Genomic DNA, 21,734 nt, shown 5'->3' with positions numbered 1-21,734 from the left:
CACTGGGAACCCAGATTCTTAACCACTGGACCACCAGGGAGGTCCTTCCTCTTCTACCACAGAGTTTTCCCCTAATAAAATTCTTATGTATGTCTGCTTCCCAGAGCACTTAGCCTAACATACTCCCCTAGTAGAAGAACAAGGCTTACAGTCACATGGGGCCTAAGCCCAGACATTCTCACTAGAGTTTGTTTCTGCCCACATAACCTACATCAAAACGGCTGAATGAAATTGATCTTATTTGCAAAGAGGCTGGTGGTGGCTGCTAAACAAGCAAATCGGGTGAAGAGTCAATAAAATTTTTATTGAGACGTGATCAGAAAGTCAAACGCTGGAAGATCTTTGCTGAAATTCTACACTTCACTACCCTCACTTGGCATTGTATTTCTCTCTTCTCACATTTCACATAAGAGATAGGATTGAGTGAACAGACGTTGATTGGGTAAGGTCTGATTCTCTGATCTCTAACAGATTTATTCAACATTGCCTGCATATTTGTGGGAAAAGATTGACTCGGTATTACTAGGAAATTGTCCTGACTCAGAGTCAGAAAGTTAGGAATATTTGGCTTCCTACACATGACCTGTAAAACTGAGATAAAATTTTTTACTTATCAGATTGCAAATATTTAAAAGATCGATCTCATCCAGTGTTAGTGAGGGGCTAAGGAAATAGGCCACTTTGTTATACTTGCTCCCTGGAGAAGGAATGGCAACCCACTTTTGTATTCTTGCCTGGAGAAACCCAAGGACAGAGGATCCAGGCGGGCTACAGTCCATGGAGTTGCAGAGTCAGATATGACTGAGCAACAACACTACTACTTATACTAGGAGTATAAACAAGGTGAAAAGCTTTTGTAAGGTTAATTTGTCAGGATCTATCAAAATTAAAGATGGACATAATCTATGGTCCAAGAATCCCATTTTGGAATCTTTTCTACAGAAATGTTTGTACACAGAAATGCAACTATCTATGAGGATGTTCACTGCAGTTTATTATATGCTTATTATTACCACAATTACAACACAGAAGGTGATCTAAATGGCCATCAAGATGAGGTTGGTTAAGTAAATTATAGACTCTGATGCTGGGAAAGGTTGGGGGTGGGAGGAGAAGGGGATGACCGAGAATGAGATGGCTGGATGGCATCACCGACTCTGTGGACATGAGTTTGAGTGAACTCCGGGAGTTGGTGGTGGACAGGGAGGCCTGGCGTGCTGTGATTCGTGGGGTCACGGAGAGTCGGACACGACTGAACGACTGAACTGAACTGAACTGAACACCATGGAATATTATGCGGCCGTTAACATGGTGCCACCAGCACAGAGGGCACATTTATGTAAATTAGAAAAAGCTTAACTGGGCTCTCTGGTTCAGGACCTCTGAAGGCTGCTGTCCAGGTGTTGGCCAGGGCTGCAGTTATCTTAAGGTTCAACTGAGAAAGGTTCAGCTTCCAAGTTGACTTGCGGGTTGGTGTCACGATTGAGTTCCTTGTCTGCTATTGCATCGAGGGCCTCAGATCCTCAACAGCTGTTGGCTGGAGACCACCCTTAGTTGCCAGATAAACCTCTCCTTAAGACAACTTGAAACATGGCAGCCGACTTTCCTCAGAGTGAGCAAGTGGGCCGTGCCAGAAAGAGTGTGAGCATGACGGACATCGCAGAGCTTTCCAGCTGAATTTCAGAAGTGACACCCAGCCCTTTTGCGGCATTCTGTTCTTTAGAAACAAGTCACGAGCTTCCGCCCACACACAACTGGGAGGGGATCACACAAGGACTTGAATACCAGGAGTCTGGGTGCATTCGGAAACATTTTAGAATCTGCATACCACAGAATATGCATTGAACTGTAAATATGTAAATAGTTAACTCCAAGGCAGGAAATGGGAGACAATTTTGCTTCTTGAAATATTATTCCAAACAAGGGAAAGTTGTAAGAATATTCCAAGGACCTCCCATACGCGATCTGGGATTTACCCAGATTAACCAATTGTTTCCATTTTGCTCCCTTGCTTTATCATTATTTCTGTTTATGTTCATCTATGTATGCACATTGTTTTTTCTTTCTGAACCATTGGAAAGTTAAGTCAGAAATATAAAGTCCCTTTACCTCTTAACATATCAGTGTTATTTTCTAAGAACTGAGACATTTCTTATATAACCACCAGTTCAGTTCAGTTCAGTCGCTCAGTTGTGTCCGACTCTTTGCGATGAATCAGAAAATTAAACATTAAAACTATACTATTACAGAATCCCTGTTCAGTCTTTATCAAATTTCTCAGGACTTTCTTCATAGCTATCTTTTTCTTCTCGATCCTACATCCAACTAGGATCGTACATTTCATTTGGTGATCATGACTGTTTGGTCTCATTTATCCTAGATTAGGTCCTCAGGCTTTCTGTGTCTTTCTTAACTTTGACATTTTTTTGAAGAGTAGAGATCAATTATTTTGTAGAAAATCCTTTAATTTGGATTTGTTTGCTCATAGTTAAATTTAAGTTACATATTTTCTGCAGGAATACCACAGAAGTACTATTACCATGAAAAGCACTGTGCTTTTAATAAACATATTATTAAAATTATTAAAATTTGCTCTATTTCAGTTACTGAATAATTATTATTTCAATTTGTTGTAATGAAGATATATTTTTGTGTATAAAATGGAAGGTTTTAATGTGAGAAAAAAAGAAACCCTTTTTCTATTTTCACCAATTGCACCATGATAAATGACAGAACATTGCTTTGGGTGTTTACAATGGACACTGGCCATGGGTTTATTTATTCTCACTATCCTTCTGGTCAGAGCATTCTCTTGAATGCTCCAAATAAAAAGCCAGGCAGGGGTGGCAGTCATCAGCGAAATGAATAAATACCTTGGAAATGAAGTCTTAACACGGGGAATGACCTACTAATCTTTAATGGCTGTAACTGTGATGTGGATTTCAGCTGGGGATGCCAGCAAAAATTCAGTTCAGGTTCATGCCAACATTACCTGGCCAATGATAACATTAGTTAGAGATTCAGCTAATCTTCAAAGGACAAGGAGAACTTTCTAATTTTAACACCAGCATTTATTAGCACTTCAAATGAATGGGTGATTACTTTAAAACACCCCTGCTAGAAGAATGATAACCAAACTGACGGCAGCATTTCTTCACAGCAAGTGGAAGAAAGGAAAGAATGGGGTTGAAAGAGGCGGGAATCCCATTAGAGACTGAGTCTGAGAACACGTCTCCTTCGAAGATGTGTTGTTTCTGCATGATCCTCAAATGTCTCAAATAAAGATATTACAGCCGTTCATACCGTGTTTATGAAGCCAGGCTATGGGACCTGGGCCTTCTGAACACAAACCTCCCAGGTAGATGTAACGTGACAGATACGCGGTGTGACTCTTAGTCTTTCTGTACACGAGCACATAGTCTTATTAACAGGACAGATAAACAAAGTCGCTTATGCCTCCACATGTGCCTTATGTTCAGTCTTGTCTCACTCTTCGTGACCCCATGGACTGTAGCCCACCAGCCTCCTCTGTCCATGGAATTTCCCAGGCAAGAATACTGGAGTGGGTTGCCATTTCCTTCTCCAGGGGATCTTCCCCACCCAGGGATTGAACCATATCTCCTGTGTCTCCTGCATTGCAGGTGGATTCTTTACCCACTGAGCCATCAGAGAAGCCCCAGAAGGGGTGCAACTGGGGAGCATTAAACCTCTAGATAGCTTTTCGACTTTACAGTTGGAAAGGGCAGAGGGGTCCTTTCTGGAATATTCCCGTGCGTTTATTTGAACTTGTGCACTCTCTTCTTGCACCGTTTGCCACAGTGATCCAGACCTCAGCCTTGATGCTGCAAAGCTCTGCCCATCGGGAGAGCTGGATTCTCAGCGTGGCCCATCTGGCTCCGTCTCACAGTTGTGCCTCTCTTTCTCTCTCAAGAACACAGCTCCTAATTTTTTACCTCCGTTGGCACAACTTGCCAATATTCTCTTCCCCGACTGGCTCAGGGCTTGGTCTGGAGCCACTCGACTCACTTTCCACCCCCTTGATTCTCATCTTATTATCAGATTTTCTCCCCTTCTCCTGAACTGGAGGCTTGGGGGAAGGGATTGTTTTGGCTGGAGTTTGACAAGGCACAGGTGGTTTTACCAGCTGCAAGTTCTTTAGTTCTTATTGGCTGCCCACCAACTCTTGGTCTTTTCACAGTTCTTTCAGGGGCGGCGGCAGCGGCGGAGGGGCAGGCAGGGACAGTAGATCCTTGATGTTGTCGTTCCCCATCAGCAGCTGTCTCAGGTTGGCATTGAGTCCAGAGCGCTGCTTCAGGAAGAGTTGTTTTGTTTTGTTTTTTCCCCCAGAATTTCTTTTTCCCCTGGAAATTGGAGAGATCTAAAGGGCACAGCCATAAAAATGGCAGCTCACCCTGCATCTTGGTTGTGTCCCTGCAGAGGCCGAGGCCCACGAGCTCTCCCTTGCACACGTCCTCGCTGCCGTCGTGCCTGGCTTCCGGGCACAGATCACTGTCACTTTCAGCCCCAGAAATCCAGGCTTGGACTCGGCTACTCACATCTCCTCTCCCTGGCTGGTTGGAGTCCAATGACAACCAGCATCATCTCCCAAAATAGACGAAAATAACCCTCAGCTCCATCGCTCACATGCCTCTTTTTGAGGAAAGAAAAAAGGAACTTAAAACTTAAAAGCGTTTTCCCTTCCCCCTTTTCCTTTCCAAGCATCTTTTTGATAGCAACAATAAAACACTTGAATGTGCCAGTTGACCTCTGGTGCCAGCCCCGTTCACTGTTCTCTTCTCAGCCTTTTTTATTTTGAAAACATTCATTGACCCTTTTCCCTAGTAAGGTTTCAGGCCCCTGCTCACGTTTCCTCAGACTTTCCTTCCCGCGAGGCTCTGCTGAAAGAGCTTGGTTCTGCACTCTCCTTGATGTGTGTGGGCGCTCGCCTCCCCCATTAAGCTGAGCCCCCGTGACAGCGGACGCCAAAATGGCCCTTTATTGGTTAATTCCTCTCCCTCTTCTTTCCTCTGATCCTTCTGCTTGGTTTCTGCTGCCCTCCTCCTCCTCAGTCACCTCATCCCTCAGATAAACACTGTGATCTTCATGTTGGCCTTTGCTGATTAGAACCTAGGATTGCCTAGAAAACCCTCCAGGGATGCGGGGCTGAAGTCCAGTGTGGCCCCGTCAGTATTTCCAGGGTCTCTGGCATCTCACCCCCCTGCCCCTTCACAGCTGCTGCTGCTGCTGCTGCTGCTAAGTCACTTTAGTCGTGTCCGACTCTGTGTGATCCCATAGACGGAAGCCCATCAGGCTCCCCCATCCCTGGGATTCTCCAGGCAAGAACACTGGAGTGGGTTGCCATTTCCTTCTCCAATGTGTGAAAGTGAAAAGTGAAAGTGAAGTCGCTCAGTCGTGTCCGACCGTTAGCGACCCCATGGACTACAGCCCATCAGGCTCCTCCATCCATGGGATTTTCTAGGCAATAGTACTGGAGTGGCTTGCCATTGCCTTCTCCGCCTTCACAGCTGCACAAAGTGCTAATTCCTCTCCCAGCCCCTGACTAAATCACCTGATTGCCTCCTGGGACTCTGAACCCACCACTCCTACCTCACCTCTGTGGTCCCCGCATGCTGTCTTCATCTGTTACCTGATGATTCTGTGTCCTTCCCAGTCCTGACTTGGAAAAGGAAGCTCTGGGAGACACATCCCACTGTGTGTGTGCATGGAGTCGGGCTCTCCCAGCCTAGCAGTCCAGCACTGGTTCCTGCAGAGTAGAAGCCCATTAGCTGTTTAATAAAGCTTTGTTGATATTCCACCTTTTTCTGTTTGCTTTGCACACAGAGCATTACTTTGAAACCCAAATAGCCTGGAATGAGGTGCGGAAAGATATTAAAGTGGAAGTGTGGGGGTGTGTTTGTGGATGGTGGGGCAAGGTTAGCAAAGCTGAAATATCAGTAGTGGGGAAGGAGGTGTGAAGAGGAAAGATGGGGAGTTTTCCTGTTTCCCAGGGGGAGGACACAGTAGTGTTGCTCCGTTGGTACAGAAGGATTCCCAGAACCTCTGCAACACCCATCATCAGATAAGTATAAACACACATTCTAAAGCCCAGTAGAAATGAGTTTTAGATTACCCGTTGCTTTGTATTTTCCATACCTCTTTTTTTTATCTTCTTCAGCCAGAACAACCAGGAATGGACATTATTTGATTTGGCCAGCACCAGCAATTTTTTTTTTAAACCATAGCTCTGTTTTATATGTCATTTCAAAGTATCCATCATACTTAGGAGCTGCTGCACACACCTGTCAATTCAACAGAGAAAATATGCATCTTTCCAATTTGTCTCTCTTTGCTTCAAGGACCAGGCAGCACTAATCTTCCACAATATTCTTTTCCCAATAAGAGCTCACATCCAATCTGAATGCTAAATAATGTTGTCACGAGGTTACATGGGCACTGGTTAAGATCTATGCCCAAACTATAATGAATCTCTCTCCTACATAACTGTGATTGTGGCCAAAATTGGTGAGCAACCCATCCTCAAGGGAGCAGTGGGAGGAGACCAGAATATTGTGTTGGATTCTGTCCTGGACACATCTTCGGCTAGACTCCTGGAGCAGTTTAAATCAAGGGCTGGGCTGAGCAGGCCTGAATGGCTTGCAGATGACAGATTTATGGAGGGAGGCCTAATTAGATCATGGTAATTTGTAGTACGACAGTATCTTTTGCTCAAGATCTCAAAGCAAATGTCTGCCTTGATAGGTGGGCAAAACAAAGACCCACAAATGTCAAGGGAAAGTCTCAATTTCACAAAATAAATCCTTGGACAGCCTGGGATAAGAGTCACACCTCGCATTTGGAAAATATTTTACAGTTTTGCTCTGCATTCATATAATTTTGCCTCCTTTGAGTGGCCCAAATTCCTGCCGTGAGAGTAGGAGTGGTGGTCGGTGTTTCTCTCATTTTAGAAAAGGGGAAGATGGAGACTGGCTGCGTGACCTGCCCAAGATCAGAGTCAGTAGTGGGGCTGATTTTTGGATACCCTGTGTGGAGAAATGAAGTAGAGTGACTTTAAGCAGGAAAAGATGAAGAAGTTCTTGAGATAATGACATTCTGTTTCTAACGACTTGGCAGAAAGGAGCATGGCTGAGGAATACAAGGCCCAGCGAAGATTCATCTAGGTCAAAGGCTTAGAATGGATTGCAAGCCTGTCTGGGGAGTAGTTGTCCCCTGGTATCCTTGAAAGATTAGTTCCAGGATCCCTGAGGCCAAATCTGTGGATGCTCAAAGTCCCTTACATCAAATGGTGTAGAGCCAGCACACAGCCTATGCACACGCTTTAGATCACATTTCAGTTCAGTTCAGTCGCTCAGTCGTGTCCGACTCTTTGCGACCCCATGAACTGCAGCACGCCAGGCCTCCCTGTCCATCACCAACTCCCGGAGTTCACTCAAACTCACGTCCATTGAGTCGGTGATGCCATCCAGCCATCTCATCCTCTGTCATCCCCTTCTCCTCCTGCCCTCAATCTTTCCCAGCATCAGGGTATTTTCAAATGAGTCAGCTCTTCACATCAGGTGGCCAAAGTATTGGTGTTTCAGCTTCAACATCAGTCCTTCCAATGAACAACCAGAACTGATCTCCTTTAGGAATACCGACTACAACGTAAATACTGTGTGAAAGTGAAAGTGAAGTTGCTCAGTCTTGTCCAACTCTTTGCGACCCCATGGATTGTAGCCTACCAGGCTCCTCAGTCCATGGGATTTTCCAGGCAAGAGTATTGGAGTGGGTTGCCATCTATAAACACAATGTAAATGATATTTAAATAGCTGCTGGCACAGGAAGTTAGGTTTTGCTTTTTGGAAATTTCTGAATTTTTTTTTCAAATATTTTTAACCTTCTAGCTGTTGGAATCTGAAGATGCGGAATCCGCAGATGTGGAGTGCCAACTGTATGCAGAAGACTTGAGTTTGTCCATCATGGTGTTGCCTTGCCCCAAAGCATTATTTTGTGTATACAGCCCTGAGGGGACTGTTGGAGGGGGGCATGTCATTCATTTTATAGCTGCCGACAGAGGGGTGCAGGATCTATAGTGGATGGAATTCCTGAGTGTTCTCCCCCTAACCTCTCCTCCATAGGATCACAGAGAGTGACTTGACCTGCCTGATGAGCTTGTCCATTCCAGGTGACCATTCATTCATCTGAATTCACTGGGAATCCATTTCCTCTTGGTCCCTACCATCTCGGTTAAAGTGATGATGGATTTGGCCTTCAAGGAGTTTATCTTCCAGTAACAGGGCTAAAATGCCTCTATAATAAGGAGCAAGGGAGAAAGTGATAGCTGTAACAAAAAGGCTTGCCTTGGTCCCTAGTTTCTATGCTGGCTTGTAATGGGCATCGCCTAGGTCTTTTGTAAGGGACAGACTGAGTCTTAACCTTTTTGGTTTCCCCAGTAGGACTTTGCACATGGCTGATGCTCATAAAAATGTACTGCCATCTGGATGATGGGTTTCTTTACCCTTTTGGTTCTTTAGGGTCTTCTACTGAGAGTGGTAGCTGGCTTACCTCGGTAGTTTTGAGTGTTCATTTTCCTTCCTCGCTTCCCTGTCTCTCCATCCCACCCTCTTTCTCTCTGTCTTGGCCCCTCTCACTCCCTCACTCTAAATATAAATCTTTTGCCATTTGGAGATGGAGCCAATACCCATCACGACTAAAAGCAAATGGCATAATTTGAAGCAACATGGATAGACCTAGAGATGATCATATGAAGTGAAGTAAGTCAGACGAACATCATATGATACATAGAATCTTAAAAAAAATGACATAAATAAACTTATTTACAAACAGAAATAAATTCAGATGTAGAAAATAAAAATGATTATCAGAGGGGCAAGTGGGGTGGGTGATGGAGATAAATTAGGGGTTTTGGATTAACATATACACACACTACTGTATATAAAATAGATAACCACCAAGGACCTACTATATAGCACAGGGAACCATATTCACTGTCTTGTGATAACATATAATGGAAAAGAATCTGAAAAAGAATATATAGACTGAGTCACTTCACTGTATAACTGAAAAAAACCACGACGTTGTAAAGTAACTATGCTTCAATAAAAAGTGGTTATGCTTTTTTTTTTAATAAAAGCAAGTGGCAGAATTTTATTTTCTTATATCTGTGTCCTCAGCATATTAGGGCAAATTTTAAATATAGTTTTATACATTTTTAGCAAATCCAAATATCTTCATTCCTAGTGGATACATGAGAAGAAAAAAGCAAGCTTCTTATTCTCACCAAGGTCACGCCACATGGTCCTCAGCCCAGGCTTACCCTGCCGCCTCCTTGGAATTAAAGCTGAGTGGGCAGAGAGAGGGTGGAAGGCAGCTTGGAGGACCTGAAGTATCTTGAGACAGTCTCTCCTGACTGTTTCAGCACATGGATTACGATAAAAATCATAAACTGCGGACTTGGCAGATTGTCCCAGAGCAGGAGGGGAAGGTGATAGCCTTTTCCAAAGTCAGAGGAGAGATGGGTATTGAATACATCACAACAAATATGTGATATGTCCTGCGAATGGTATGAAAAATTAAATACAAAGAAAAGTGAAGACGGGGCTTCTCAAATGACAGAGCTGTGGAGAGGGTGACGGGGGAGGTGGTGACGGAACGGGGGGTGAGGCAGCAGGGGAGCTGGGGGGCAGAGTGCTAAATTTGTGACAAGAAAAACACTGATGCTATGCATAGTCTGAAAGATGACATGTTTCCCTGGTCCAGATGGCAGTTTTTTTAGAGTTTTACTTGCATTTTCTGACTGAACAGACTTTGCTCGGATCCTGTTATTAGTGTTAGAACTCGGGGCTGGGGCTCCTGTTTTCTCGCCAAAGCATGCTGACCCTGCTGTTCGGATGCAAGGGGGCTCAGAGGCTCAGAGAGCAGCAGCAGCTTGTGCTTCTGGGAAGTGGAAGGCTGGCTCCCAGGCAGCCCGTCCCGCCACTCCATAACACGGAAGAACCTTGCCTCCCTGTGGGAATTCTCTTTGTGATTTGGAAGGCAAATACCTCCACTGAGTTGTCTACGAACAGGTGCTGCAGATGGCTGGACCCCGGTTCTTACAGGCTGTGGTTGGAAGCGAGGAAGGCTATTTTACTCTTGTTCAGCTCTGCGAAGTTGTTAGCTAAGGGTGGGTTCTCAGGAGACAATGAGTTATGTGAAATATAAGTAACGCCGGGGGCAGGAGGTGGGGTTTGCTGCAGACTGCCATGTTAGGTCTCGCTGTGAATTGATAGTGTATCATCTCCTGTGATATAGCCATTGAGCAGCTTCAAAATGGGTCAGGATTCCATTTGCTGTAAGAGAAAGGTTGGATACTTTTTCTTAGGGAATCCCAGGCAAGGGGGAATTCCTCAGAATCCTTCCTCGTCTTAGTATTTGAATCCAAGGGCTGTCTTTCTCAGGCCAAAGGACTCACTGCGTTGTGCTGTGATGAGTCGCTCAGTCGTGTCTGACTCTTTGTGACCCTGTGGACTGCAGCCCACCAGGCTGCATGGGGATTCTCTGTCCATGGGGATTCTCCAGGCAAGAAGACTGGAGTGGGTTGGCATGCCCTCCTCCAGGGGATCTTCCCTACGCAGGGATTCAACCCAGGTCTCCCGCATTGCAGGCGGGTTCTTTACTGTCTGAGCCACCAGGGAAGCCCAGAAAAGCAAAAGAAAGAAGGGGACAAATAATACTTCCCAGACTGTTTTGCTCTTCTTAAGATTTCTAGATAATGATGGATGACCAATGCCTTTGTTAAGAGTTATCAGCCTGTTAAAAAATCAGAGGCAAAGCTCCCTTTTGGTTTTAGTTGTCACTGATGTCTATTTATAGTCATGGCCAAATGTGACCTCATCCTGTAGGTTCTGCAAGCTCAGCAAAGTGAGGCCAGGTTAGCCTGACCACGGGTCTCTGAGGAGCACCCCAGATGCTGTGGTGTGTCTTGTCAGCAGGGCCAAGGTTTTTCTCTTTCGGTTACGCCTCAAATGCCTCACAGCTCAGCACGTCAGAGAACAAGCTGATGGGAGGAGCCATCTTTGAAATCAGAAAGCAAACGGAAGCTCTGAGTATGTACAAGAGTTCCTGGATATTCTTTCTTTTCCTTCCCTTCTTTGCTCTCTCCCTTTCTATATTCCTTCCATCTTCTGTTTTCCTTTTCCTTTCTTCTTTTCTGCTTTGGAAGAACAGAACGGAGGAAAGAGAAGACGGTGAAACAATGAAAAACTGGGTACGTCCCTGATGGAAGGGTCTTTGTGACACTGAAGGTTTCCTGACTCTTTGTCTCAGCAGGACCCTGACTCTTTGTCTTAAGCAGACGGCACATCAGTGAAAATGGTGGCTCTCGTCTTGAGGGGAGCTCTGGGGGTAGTGAGCCCGATATCATCTCACAGCCCATTTTTTGGGGGCCCCTAGTTCTTCCAGCCAATAATCACTACGTGCTGCTCCCTCAGAAGTCAGTTTCTATTCATTTCCTGGAGTTTTTCATCTTTAGTTTGAGAAAAATTGACTTAGCCATAAAGCCAGAGTTTTATCTTTGAAGACCAACTCTGTTTCTATGACATGGTCTGCATCATTGAAGTCACGAACATTTTTCCTTCTCTGAATCTATGAGTCTTCGCTAAGCTGCTGATGGTTCCAGTGGTCCCTCCTTTCATATTGCAGTCAATATATACCTTTTATGAATCGTGTGTCTTCCAGTCTACAAGGTCACAGAAATTGTAGGTTTCGGTTGAGAAATCCAAGTCAGTTGTTAAAAAACATTACTGTTCATTCAAGAGTTACATGTCGATGTGGTCAGAGGGGTTACATAATGAGACTTTGTACACAATGGTTTGCTTAGATGTGGTCTCTGTCCCCCAGTGAATCAACACAGACTAAAATGTAGGGCGCTCAGAGAATCCCATGAAACTTGGGGAAAAACAGCACAGCAATGGAAAGAGCTTTGCAGTGGCTGAGAGGAAGCTAATGATCTTAGCCCCGGGAAGAGCATACACGTGCCGCCCTCAACTTCTAGCAGCAAAAGTCATATTTAAACCACATTTGTGCCATCGCAAAGGTGGATTCTGTAGTGGAAGCGACCTTGATTTTAACAGAAGTATTTAAACTTTAGTTTTTCTAAGGTGAGGATAGCCCCAAATAAAGCCAAACAAAATCAAGGACAGAAAAGCATGGAGCAAGAAAAGAGCAGCACAAACATTCCTTTTCCACTAAGGTCCTCATCAGCTAAAATCCCAAGCAGCTTCTTTGATTTCATTTTTGGTAATTGCAACAGAAAATTGCATCTGGACTGACAATGTGTGTGCCACGCTTCAGCCCAATGTGCTTACAAATTGCCAAGTTATAGCAAAGCCCCAGCAGAAAGGATGGAGAGTTCTCACAGTAATACTGGCAGGCCGTTAAGAGCAGTGCCATTTACTAACACCACATCCTAGGAAAAAGAAATGGACTGGAAACCGTACATCAGGGTGATCAGCAATGTCAACTGGGTTCGGGTTTTTCTTCTCACCCCCCTCCAAATAATTTGGCTTTCAAAATTGCATCTGCTGCTCTCTTTAGCACATACAAAATATATGCAGCATCTCATTGGAATTCTCCTTCTTTCCCCTTCTCCCTGCCTCCTGGAAATGTGTTCCTTTGGAGATGAATCTGGATATTCAACTGAAGCAGTGGAGATAATATTACAGACAAATTGCAGTCACCTGTGGGGTGGGGCGGGAAGATTCTACTCTTGCGGGCTTGAATAGAAATATTTTAGGAAATATTGAATTCCATGCTGGTTTCCATGTCCCAGTCAGAACTCTCTTGGTTGTTTCCTCAGGCCATCAGTAAATGTGTAATTTTTAAAAAAAGAAAAAAACTGATTTCAATATTTACCTGAGTGGAACGTGAATATTCCTTAACCCAATAGAACTGACTTTTGCATATTTCAGTGGGTGGGATTAATATATCTCTATAATGATGAAATACTTAGAATTAATTGGAGTTAACAGTATGTGTCAGAATGCTTACCATGTCCATCAAGCATCACCTGTGTAAAGAATTAACATTACAGAATGCTCGGGTCAGAGCAGGTTCCTCACTCCTGAAAGAGCGGGAAGATGTTCTGAAACACGGAACTTTCAGGGCTTAATCTTGAGCTTTGCTAACTTCACTTGAAGAATTAGAAGTCTGATCCTCCTCCTGGCAAATACCCAACAGCAGGATAGACCCACATCCAAAACACTTAAAAGCAGTAATATGTATTTGTGTGTATGTGTTTTTGCTTGCTGGTTCGTTGTGTATATATGGCCATGTCCATATATCTGAGCAAGCTTGAAGAAAAATACACTGCTTAATCTCAGACAATCATTTGAAACAATTATCAACTAATTCCTCTGGTGGTTTTCAAAAGAAAAGTTGTTTGATGAAAATACATTTCTGTTTCATGCTGTTCCCTACAAGGGGAACAAGGACTGTTTCTCCCTCTATTTCTTGTAATACCTGGCCAATAATAGTTGTTTACTGAAGACAATTTCACTTACTTATATACTGAAAATAATTATACTTAATAGTTGTCTTCACTTAATATAGTATTGTTTGTTCTTTTAAAATATTCATGACTACTAGAGTATTAAGTGATCATGTAGCAAAAAGTCCCAGTAAAACAAGAAAACAATAAACGCAGCCTACTAAATGGTAAAGAATCCACCTCAATGCAATAGACCTGGGTTTGATCCCTGGATTGGGAAGATCCCCTGGAGGAGGGCATGGCAACCCACTCCAGTATTCTTGCCTGGAGAATCCCCATGGACAGAGGAGCCTGGTGGGCAACGGCCCATAGGGTCACAAAGAGTTGGACACGACTGAGCAACTAAACAGAGCCCAGAGCTTTTAATGTATTCACCACTGTGTAAGAAGTCAGTCCAGTCCTCTAAACAGTGATCCATCAGCCCCACTGTGCTAAAGTGGGTTTCTACCAATCCCGAGGTCATCTTTGCTCTGCCTCTCCTGACCCTGAGTGGGAAAGGAAGAATAGCCCAGGCACACCTAATAGCTCATTGCGGTCAGGCAGCCATGGGAAGGGCAAGTGTACTGAAGCAGCAGAATCAATCCCCGGATTCATTAACCTGGCAGCCTCCCACGAGCTCCCTAGCCTCACAACTTGCCACCACCCTTTCATTTCCCTGATTCAGACTCACCCAAAGCACCTTCAAGGGGCTGTGCACCTGCTCACCACACCACACTTCCCTCCTGGCCCCTTGCACATGGGCAGCTGGAACTTAAAAGAAGCTTTCCCAGAGAAAACTCTCACTTGCCCCCTTACATACACACAGGCGCACACACACGCACACGCATACACAGACACACGCATGCGCTGACAGGATTCCACCAGGGTCAGTGTTGTGGACAGACACCCCTCTGCTCGTGGCTTCAGCCCCGCTTCCCCTCTGCCCTGACTCCCCACGCCTTCCTCTGTCTGAGGATGCCCTGCTGCCTACACTCTGAGGCCCGACCAGCCGCTGCCTTCCCTCTCTTCTGCCTGAAAGCCATTGCCTCCTATCATGGCTCTGTTTGCCAGCCCTGCACTGTACTTCATTAGGCAGCTCTATTTAATGGCTTCAACAAAAGCCATCATTTTAGCCCAACTGCCTTGACTAAATTAAAATTTCCAATCTCTGTTTTAGTGTTCTGCAACTGATGTATACATAAGCAAAACCGGTCAACATCTGCCAGGGGGTTGGCCAAAAGTTCTGTAAAGATGTACTTCACATTTCTGAAGCATGTGCAAAGTAACAGCGTCCTTATCCTCCCGAGAGCTCTCATGGTTTTACTTCACCATTTGTTCAAACACACTTTAGCCGCGTAGAAGCCATGCAGTTGATTCTCCCCTTGGTTGCCATTTTATCTGTAGTGTCATTTTGAGTAATTGGGGTATGGTAGCTGATCAACTTACAGGTTTCTCATTGGCAGAAAGGGACCATGTTGGCACCAAGAAAGAATACGATGGGTCCTCTTGGTGCAGAAGCAAGTGTCCCCCTCTTGCACTTGGCTACCCAAGACCATTAGGAAATAAGCTTAATAAAGCCTCCAAGTGTATACGTCGTCACTCTGCCCGGGCAGAGGGAAGCACCTATGGATGAAACACCGCACACCAGTGTGGAAAGATGGCCAATGTACATATTTAGTCAGTGATCTGTGAAAGTTTTTGAATTAGTTTTTAAAGCTTTGTTAAGACCAGAACGCACAGATGTTGAAAACAAGTTCAGATGTAGCGACAGATGGTATTTGATTATGAAGCAGACTGTTCATATAATACAAAGATGCTACTTCTGCCATACACAAGTAACTGCAGAGAGTGCAGTAGAAATTTTGGAAGGCAGGCGCTTCGAGAGGGCCTTTGTGCAGCAATAACTTTCCCATTTTCCAGCAGTGCTAGAATTGGGATAATTTCCCCCTTTTCTTTTCAGTCAGGGCCTCTCTTGGCTCTTCCACGCCCAGCCTCCCTCTCCAGCCTCTTTTCCTCCAGCCTTAGAAAGTCCTCTCTCCTTTCGGTGAATTGTCTCACCTCGCCATTATGCCTTTCACAACCTCGGTGTCGTTCAGAGAATGCATGGCCTCATCCAAGGCAGGCTCGTGCCCAAAGTTAGGGGAAACTAGGAAGCGGCTGCCAAGGTTCCCATCATCTAAGGAAAAAGATTTCATCGCTCATGCTTCGCAAGGAGAACTTGACCTTTAAACAGAAGCCAGGTTACAGCTTCTAACGTGCTGCCTCACACGTGCTGAGGTTGCTGCTAGCTCAGTTTGAGACTCAGCTGTCTCTTCTGTACAATGGGGATAACTTTGGTCCCTCTGATCTCTCGAAGAAGCTGAGGAGATCATAGAGTATGCTGGATTGGAAAATTGTCTTGGAAACTAGAAAGCGCTGTTGACAGGCTCTCAACAGCTGTCATTGTCAAAGGCTGTCATTGTCAAAGCCTGAGAATGGGAGAGTATGGTATGAGAGGTTGGAAGGAGAAATCACCCTGTGCCTTGGGTATTTTCAATCATAAATCCACTCTCCTTCTATGTAGGTTCTAGAAAAATGCTAAGATAACCAAAATTGGGCTTAGGCCAGCAGACGCCCCAGCTGGAGAGGTGTGCCCTCCAAATGGTTATTTCACTTTTTTAAACCAGGGACTGGGGAGGACCAGTGATGTCGAGCTTGGGGTGCCATCAGATCTGGTCCATAAGAGAACCTTCTCGGCGGAGGTCCTGAGTGTAGGGCCAGGGAAGAGACATGCTTGAAAAAGAAGAACGTGGATTCAACAGTCTCCATTCCAGACTCCTTTAGAATCCAAGCTTTTAAGGCTAAGTAAGTTACCAGGCCCGGCTTCCAAAGCTTTTCCTGAGTCTGTTGCTTTCTTTCCTCAACACAGTGATGCCCGGGTCTGTGTTACAGTGTCGGTGTGGTGGGGGAGAGACAGGGAGGTAAGGGCAGTGCAGCCTCGTTCCTGCAGGCTTGTAAGCCCACCGCCCATCCTGTGCAATCCAAATCTCTTGTTTTGAAGAGCTCACTATGTGCCAAATAATATTTAATAAACACAGATGAGCCATGGGAGATGAGGGAAAGAACCAGCATGCCAAAATGAGTTGGAGGAGATTTTGAGGGATGGCAGTATGGTGGAGTGGGTAGAGAGCCACTCTGGATGGACTCAGGATGGAGGCGGAAGACAGAGCAGAGAGGAGTTGTCAGGTCTCCTCCTGGGGTGAAGGGTGCCATGATAGGACAGCATAGGACGGTATGATATTTTACATATTTTAAAACCTCTTCCTTTTGGTTAGCTTTACTGGTTAGCTGGTTAAAGAAACAGACATAGTTTTAGTGAAGGTAAAGCTGACCGTGTATATGCATAACTGAATCACTTTGCTATACACCCGAAACGAATACAGCACTGTTAATCAACCATGCTCCATTATAAAATATTTTTTTTAAAAAAAAGCCGGTAAGACATTGAATTATAATAAATGCCTGGGGGTTAGATTAGCCAGTTAAAGAACGGGATTATTATGTCTCCAAGTTGCAAATGTATGTTAAAGCCCTCTGCATCTTGACTGCAGATGGGACTGGTGACATACTTTGCAGGGCTCTGACCAGAAGGCAAATGTGTGGTCCTTTGTTTAAAAATGATTAAGAACGTCGGGAGAGTACCAGATGAGCAATAAAGCAGACACGGTACTCTCCTAAGTGTGGGACCCTGAGTGATCAGGCAGCTTTCATGTTTGTGAAGCTGGCCTTAACTGCAGAGGAAAGATGCAGAGGAAACCTTCTTTCACCACCTCCATCTAGAATCTCTGCCGTGCTTGGGAGATTTCTGTGGTTTGGCTATCAATTTATTGATAGCCCCAAGACACTAACAGATTATCCAGAATATGGAGGAAAACAGAAAGCAGTGGCCACAGACCACAGCCTGGGCAAGCCTTGAGAAGTCCTGGTTTGCTCTCAAATCCTATCATTGATCAGATTTATGAACTTACCCATGAGAAAGGAACAACCAGGCCTTCCTGCTCCAGATGTCTCTCAGGGCTGTGAGCTCCCAGGATGACAATGTGAGTGTCAGACTGTAAAGTACAGTGGCTGGCAAGCTGATGCTCTCGGTTCAGGCCATGTGCACTGTGGGGTAGTGGGGGGAAGGTGATTGACTAGTCAGCTGGTCAGGATTGGTGTGGCATCATTGTGGGGGCTTCCATAGATAACGCAGTCATAATGGAGGGCGCATTGGTGCTTCCAGCAAGGCTGGTGGATCCTCTCTCTGAATATTCCAATAAATATTACCCATTCCCCAGGCCCTGTAAGAAGAAGCTCTAAGTAAAGCTATGCAAGTCTGTGGGCTTCCCAGATAGCTCAGTGGTAAAGAATCTTGCCAACGCAGGAGACACAAGAGACATGGGTTAAATCCCTTGGTAGATTATCATATGTGAAACGAATCACCAGTTCAGGGTCAATGCATCTTACAGGATGCTCGGGGCTGGTATGCGGGGATGACCCAGAGGGAGGATAAGGGGAGGACGGACGGGGGAGGGGGGTTCGGGAGGGGGAACTCGTGTACACCCGGGGTGGATTCATGTCAATGTATGGCAAAACCAACCAATATAATATTGTAAAATAATTCAGTTCAGTTCAGTTCAGTTCAGTCGCTCAGTCGTGTCCGACTCTCCGCGACCCCATGAATCACAGCACGCCAGGCCTCCATGTCCATCACCAATTAGCCTCCAATAAAAATTAAAAAAAAAAAGAAAATCCCCTGGAGTAGAAAATGGCAACCCACTCCAGTATTCTTGCCTGGGAAATTCCACGGACAGAGGAGCCTGGCGGACTATAATCTGTGGGGTTGCAAAGAGTCAGATATGACTGATCATGCACACAATCAGGTCTTCACCTTCACCCCTTCCCTCGCAAATCACCATCACTCTACATTGCTGGTCAGAATCTCCAAGGGAAATATTTCTATCACCTTGCCTGGGACTATCTCTGAAGAAAGGAGATGCAAATAATTTTTCCAAGTGGGCCTGAGTTGTGTGTCCTACTCTTGGGGAAAACTGACTCCATTAAATTGACAGCACCCAGCTAGTCCATGCCCATTTCTGCCCATAGAAACTATGAGATGATGAATCTGTCTTCTTTTAGGCCACAAAATATGTGGTAATTTGTTCTACAGCCAAGGAAACCCAGTATGTATTGTAATATTTTGTTATTGTATGTAAGAGAAACCACAGAACTGACTCATTAGAAAAGGCCCTCATTGGAAGGAATCATTGGAAGAACTGACGCTAAAGTTGAAGCACCAATACTTTGGCCACCTGATGCAAAGAACTGACTCCTTGGAAAAGACCCTGATGCTGGGAAAGATTGAAGGCTGGAGGAGAAGGGGAAAACAGAGGATGAGATGGTTGGATGGCATCACAATCTCAATGGACATGAGTTTGAGCAAGCTCTGGGAGTTGGTGATGGACAGGGAAGCCTGGCGTTCTGCAATCCCTGGGGTCACAAAGAACTGGACATGACAGAGTGACTGAACCACAACTGAAATGAACTGAACAGATCAAGATCTTGTTATATGCTTGAATTACTCCCTCTTCATGGTCATTCTGGCAAAGTACTTAAGAAACCCAGCCCATTCCCTGCCCATGTTCCTGGCTGCCAAGCCCTCCTTCAGAGAAACACAGCACCCTGAGCATGTCTAGACAGGACTCTCATAATAGTCACCTTTGCTGCCTCCTGGGCCAATGTCCCTGGAGCTATAATACCTTAGGCTTCTGCAGTTTTCCACAAAAGCAAGTGATCTGGTGCCCACACAACCTGCTGGACAGCACTATCAACATCACCATTGCTAGTGTGATTTTTTTTCTGTGACTGGGTAACAAACTATCATGCGTTTAGTGGTACTGAGCACGACAAAGAATAGTGCAGACACAAGGCTGCTGCTGCTAAGTCGCTTCAGTCGTGTCCAACTCTGTGCGACCCCATAGACGGCAGCCCACCAGGCTCTTCTGTCCATGGGATTCTCCAGGCAAGAACACTGGAGTGGGTTACCATTTCCTTCTCCAATGCGTGAAAGTGAAAAGTGAAAGTGAAGTCGCTTAGTCGTGTCCAACTCTTCATGACCCCATGGACTGCAGCCCACCAGGCTCCTCCATCCATGGGATTTTCCAGGCAAGAGTACTGGGGTGGGGTGCCATTGCCTTCTCTGCAGACACAAGGAGGGCTTTTTAATTAGATATATTTACATTTAAGTTTTGGATTTCTTGAGCCTCCTACTTACCATCCTAGATAGCATATTAAAAAGCAGAGATATTACTTTGCCAACAAAGGTCCACCTAGTCAAGGCTATGGTTTTTCCAGCAGTCATGTATGGATGTGAGAGTTGGACTGTGAAGAAAGCTGAGCGCCGAAGAATTGATGCTTTTGAACTGTGGTGTTGGAGAAGACTCTTGCGAGTCCCTTGGACAGCAAGGAGATCCAACCAGTCCTGGGTGTTTATTGGAAGGACTGATGCTGAGGCTGAAACTCCAATACTTTGGCCACCTCATGTGAAGAGCTGACTCATTGGAAAAGACCCTGATGCTAGGCGGGATTGGGGGCAGGAGGAGAAGGGGACGACAGAGAATGAGATGGCTGGATGGCATCACCAACTCAATGGACATGAGTTTTAGTGAACTCCGAGAGTTGGTGATGGACAGGGAGGCCTGGTGTGTTGGGATTCATGGGGTCACAAAAAGTTGGACGCAACTGAGCAACTGAACTGAACTGAACTTACCATCACTTATCCTAAAATCAGTATATAGAAAACACTAGTTAAAGTTCATGGAACAAATAAATGAAGCTAAAAAATACTCATGATGTCAATGTCATCAAGATAGTGGAAGCCACTGGCTTTGTTCTTCCACAGAAACACCAACTTAGCATTACATGGTCCAAAAGCCTTTCAGAAAACTCCAGAAACCACTTAAGAAGTCATAGTTATACACATATCCTTCTGTTTACCTGAAACTACCGGAACATTGTTAATCGGCTATACTCCAATACAAAATAAAAAGTTTGAAGTTACCAAAAAATATATATATATATGTGGTTATGGACTGAAATTGTTGAGTTCCCAAATATAATGAACATTAACCAAAGACTGTTAAGGTTTAGTAGAGATCAAACAAAACTTCTAAGAGAAGTCCTTGTGTATTGTAGATAGTAACTGTCGACTAAAGCTGCAAAGCATTTCGAAAACTCAGAAAGACAGGAGATACGTATCTGTTACAAAGATTGGCTCATTGGTTCTTTCATTGCTTATTTCACTCCAATCACTGGAAATCAATCTTCATATATATATTTTTCTTTTTTTTTAATTGGAGGATAATGCCTTTGCAATGTTGCTTTAGTTTCTGCTGTACAGCAACATGAATCAGCTATATGTATACATATATCCTCTTCCTCTCGAAACACCCTCCATCCCCCATTCCACCCCTTCATATATATATTTTTAAGGAAGATGAAAGAGTCTGAAATGCTTCTAGAACTCAGAAAACATTGAAGTAATTAGCAACACTAATATAAACGAATGTTACGAAGGCTTTACACTTTAAAAAAAGTTATAGAAGCCCTGGCAAACTGAAGGCCAAGAACAGTGCATTGTAACAGCTTCGTCTCCTGGAAATCAAAAGCGTTAAAGACCTGGAGACTGTAGTAGAGACGGGTAGCAGAATGATCCTCTCCACTGATCACGGTCTTTAGAAGACAATCTGCAAATTCAACTGCCCAGAGAAAACCACCATGACTTGCCATAGTGGAGAAAATGAAAGTGAAAGTCACTCAGTCGTGTCCAAGTCTTTGTGACCCCATGGACTATGCAGTCCATTGAATTCTCCAGGCCAGAATATTGGAGTGGGTAGCCTTTCCCTTCTCCAGGGGATCTTCCCAACCCAGGGATCGAACCCAGGTCTCCCTCATTGCAGGTGGATTCTTTACCAGCTGAGTCACAAGGGAAGCCCAAGAATACTGGAGTGGATAGACTATCCCTTCTCCAGCGGATCTTCCTGACCCAGGAATCAAACTGGGGTCTCCTTCATTGCAGGTGGATTCTTTACCAACTGAGCCACAAGGGAAGCCCCATAGTGGAGAAAGAGAACCTCAGAGCTTCTGGATGTCTCATCATTTGAGAATCGAGATAAGTCAAGTGCATTTGGCA

This window comes from Moschus berezovskii, chromosome 17, assembly GCF_049115385.1.
Source record: "Moschus berezovskii isolate FMDL1 chromosome 17, NW_MosBer_1.0, whole genome shotgun sequence".
Lineage (NCBI taxonomy): Eukaryota > Metazoa > Chordata > Mammalia > Artiodactyla > Moschidae > Moschus > Moschus berezovskii.
Note: the sequence above shows the minus strand (reverse complement) of the source record.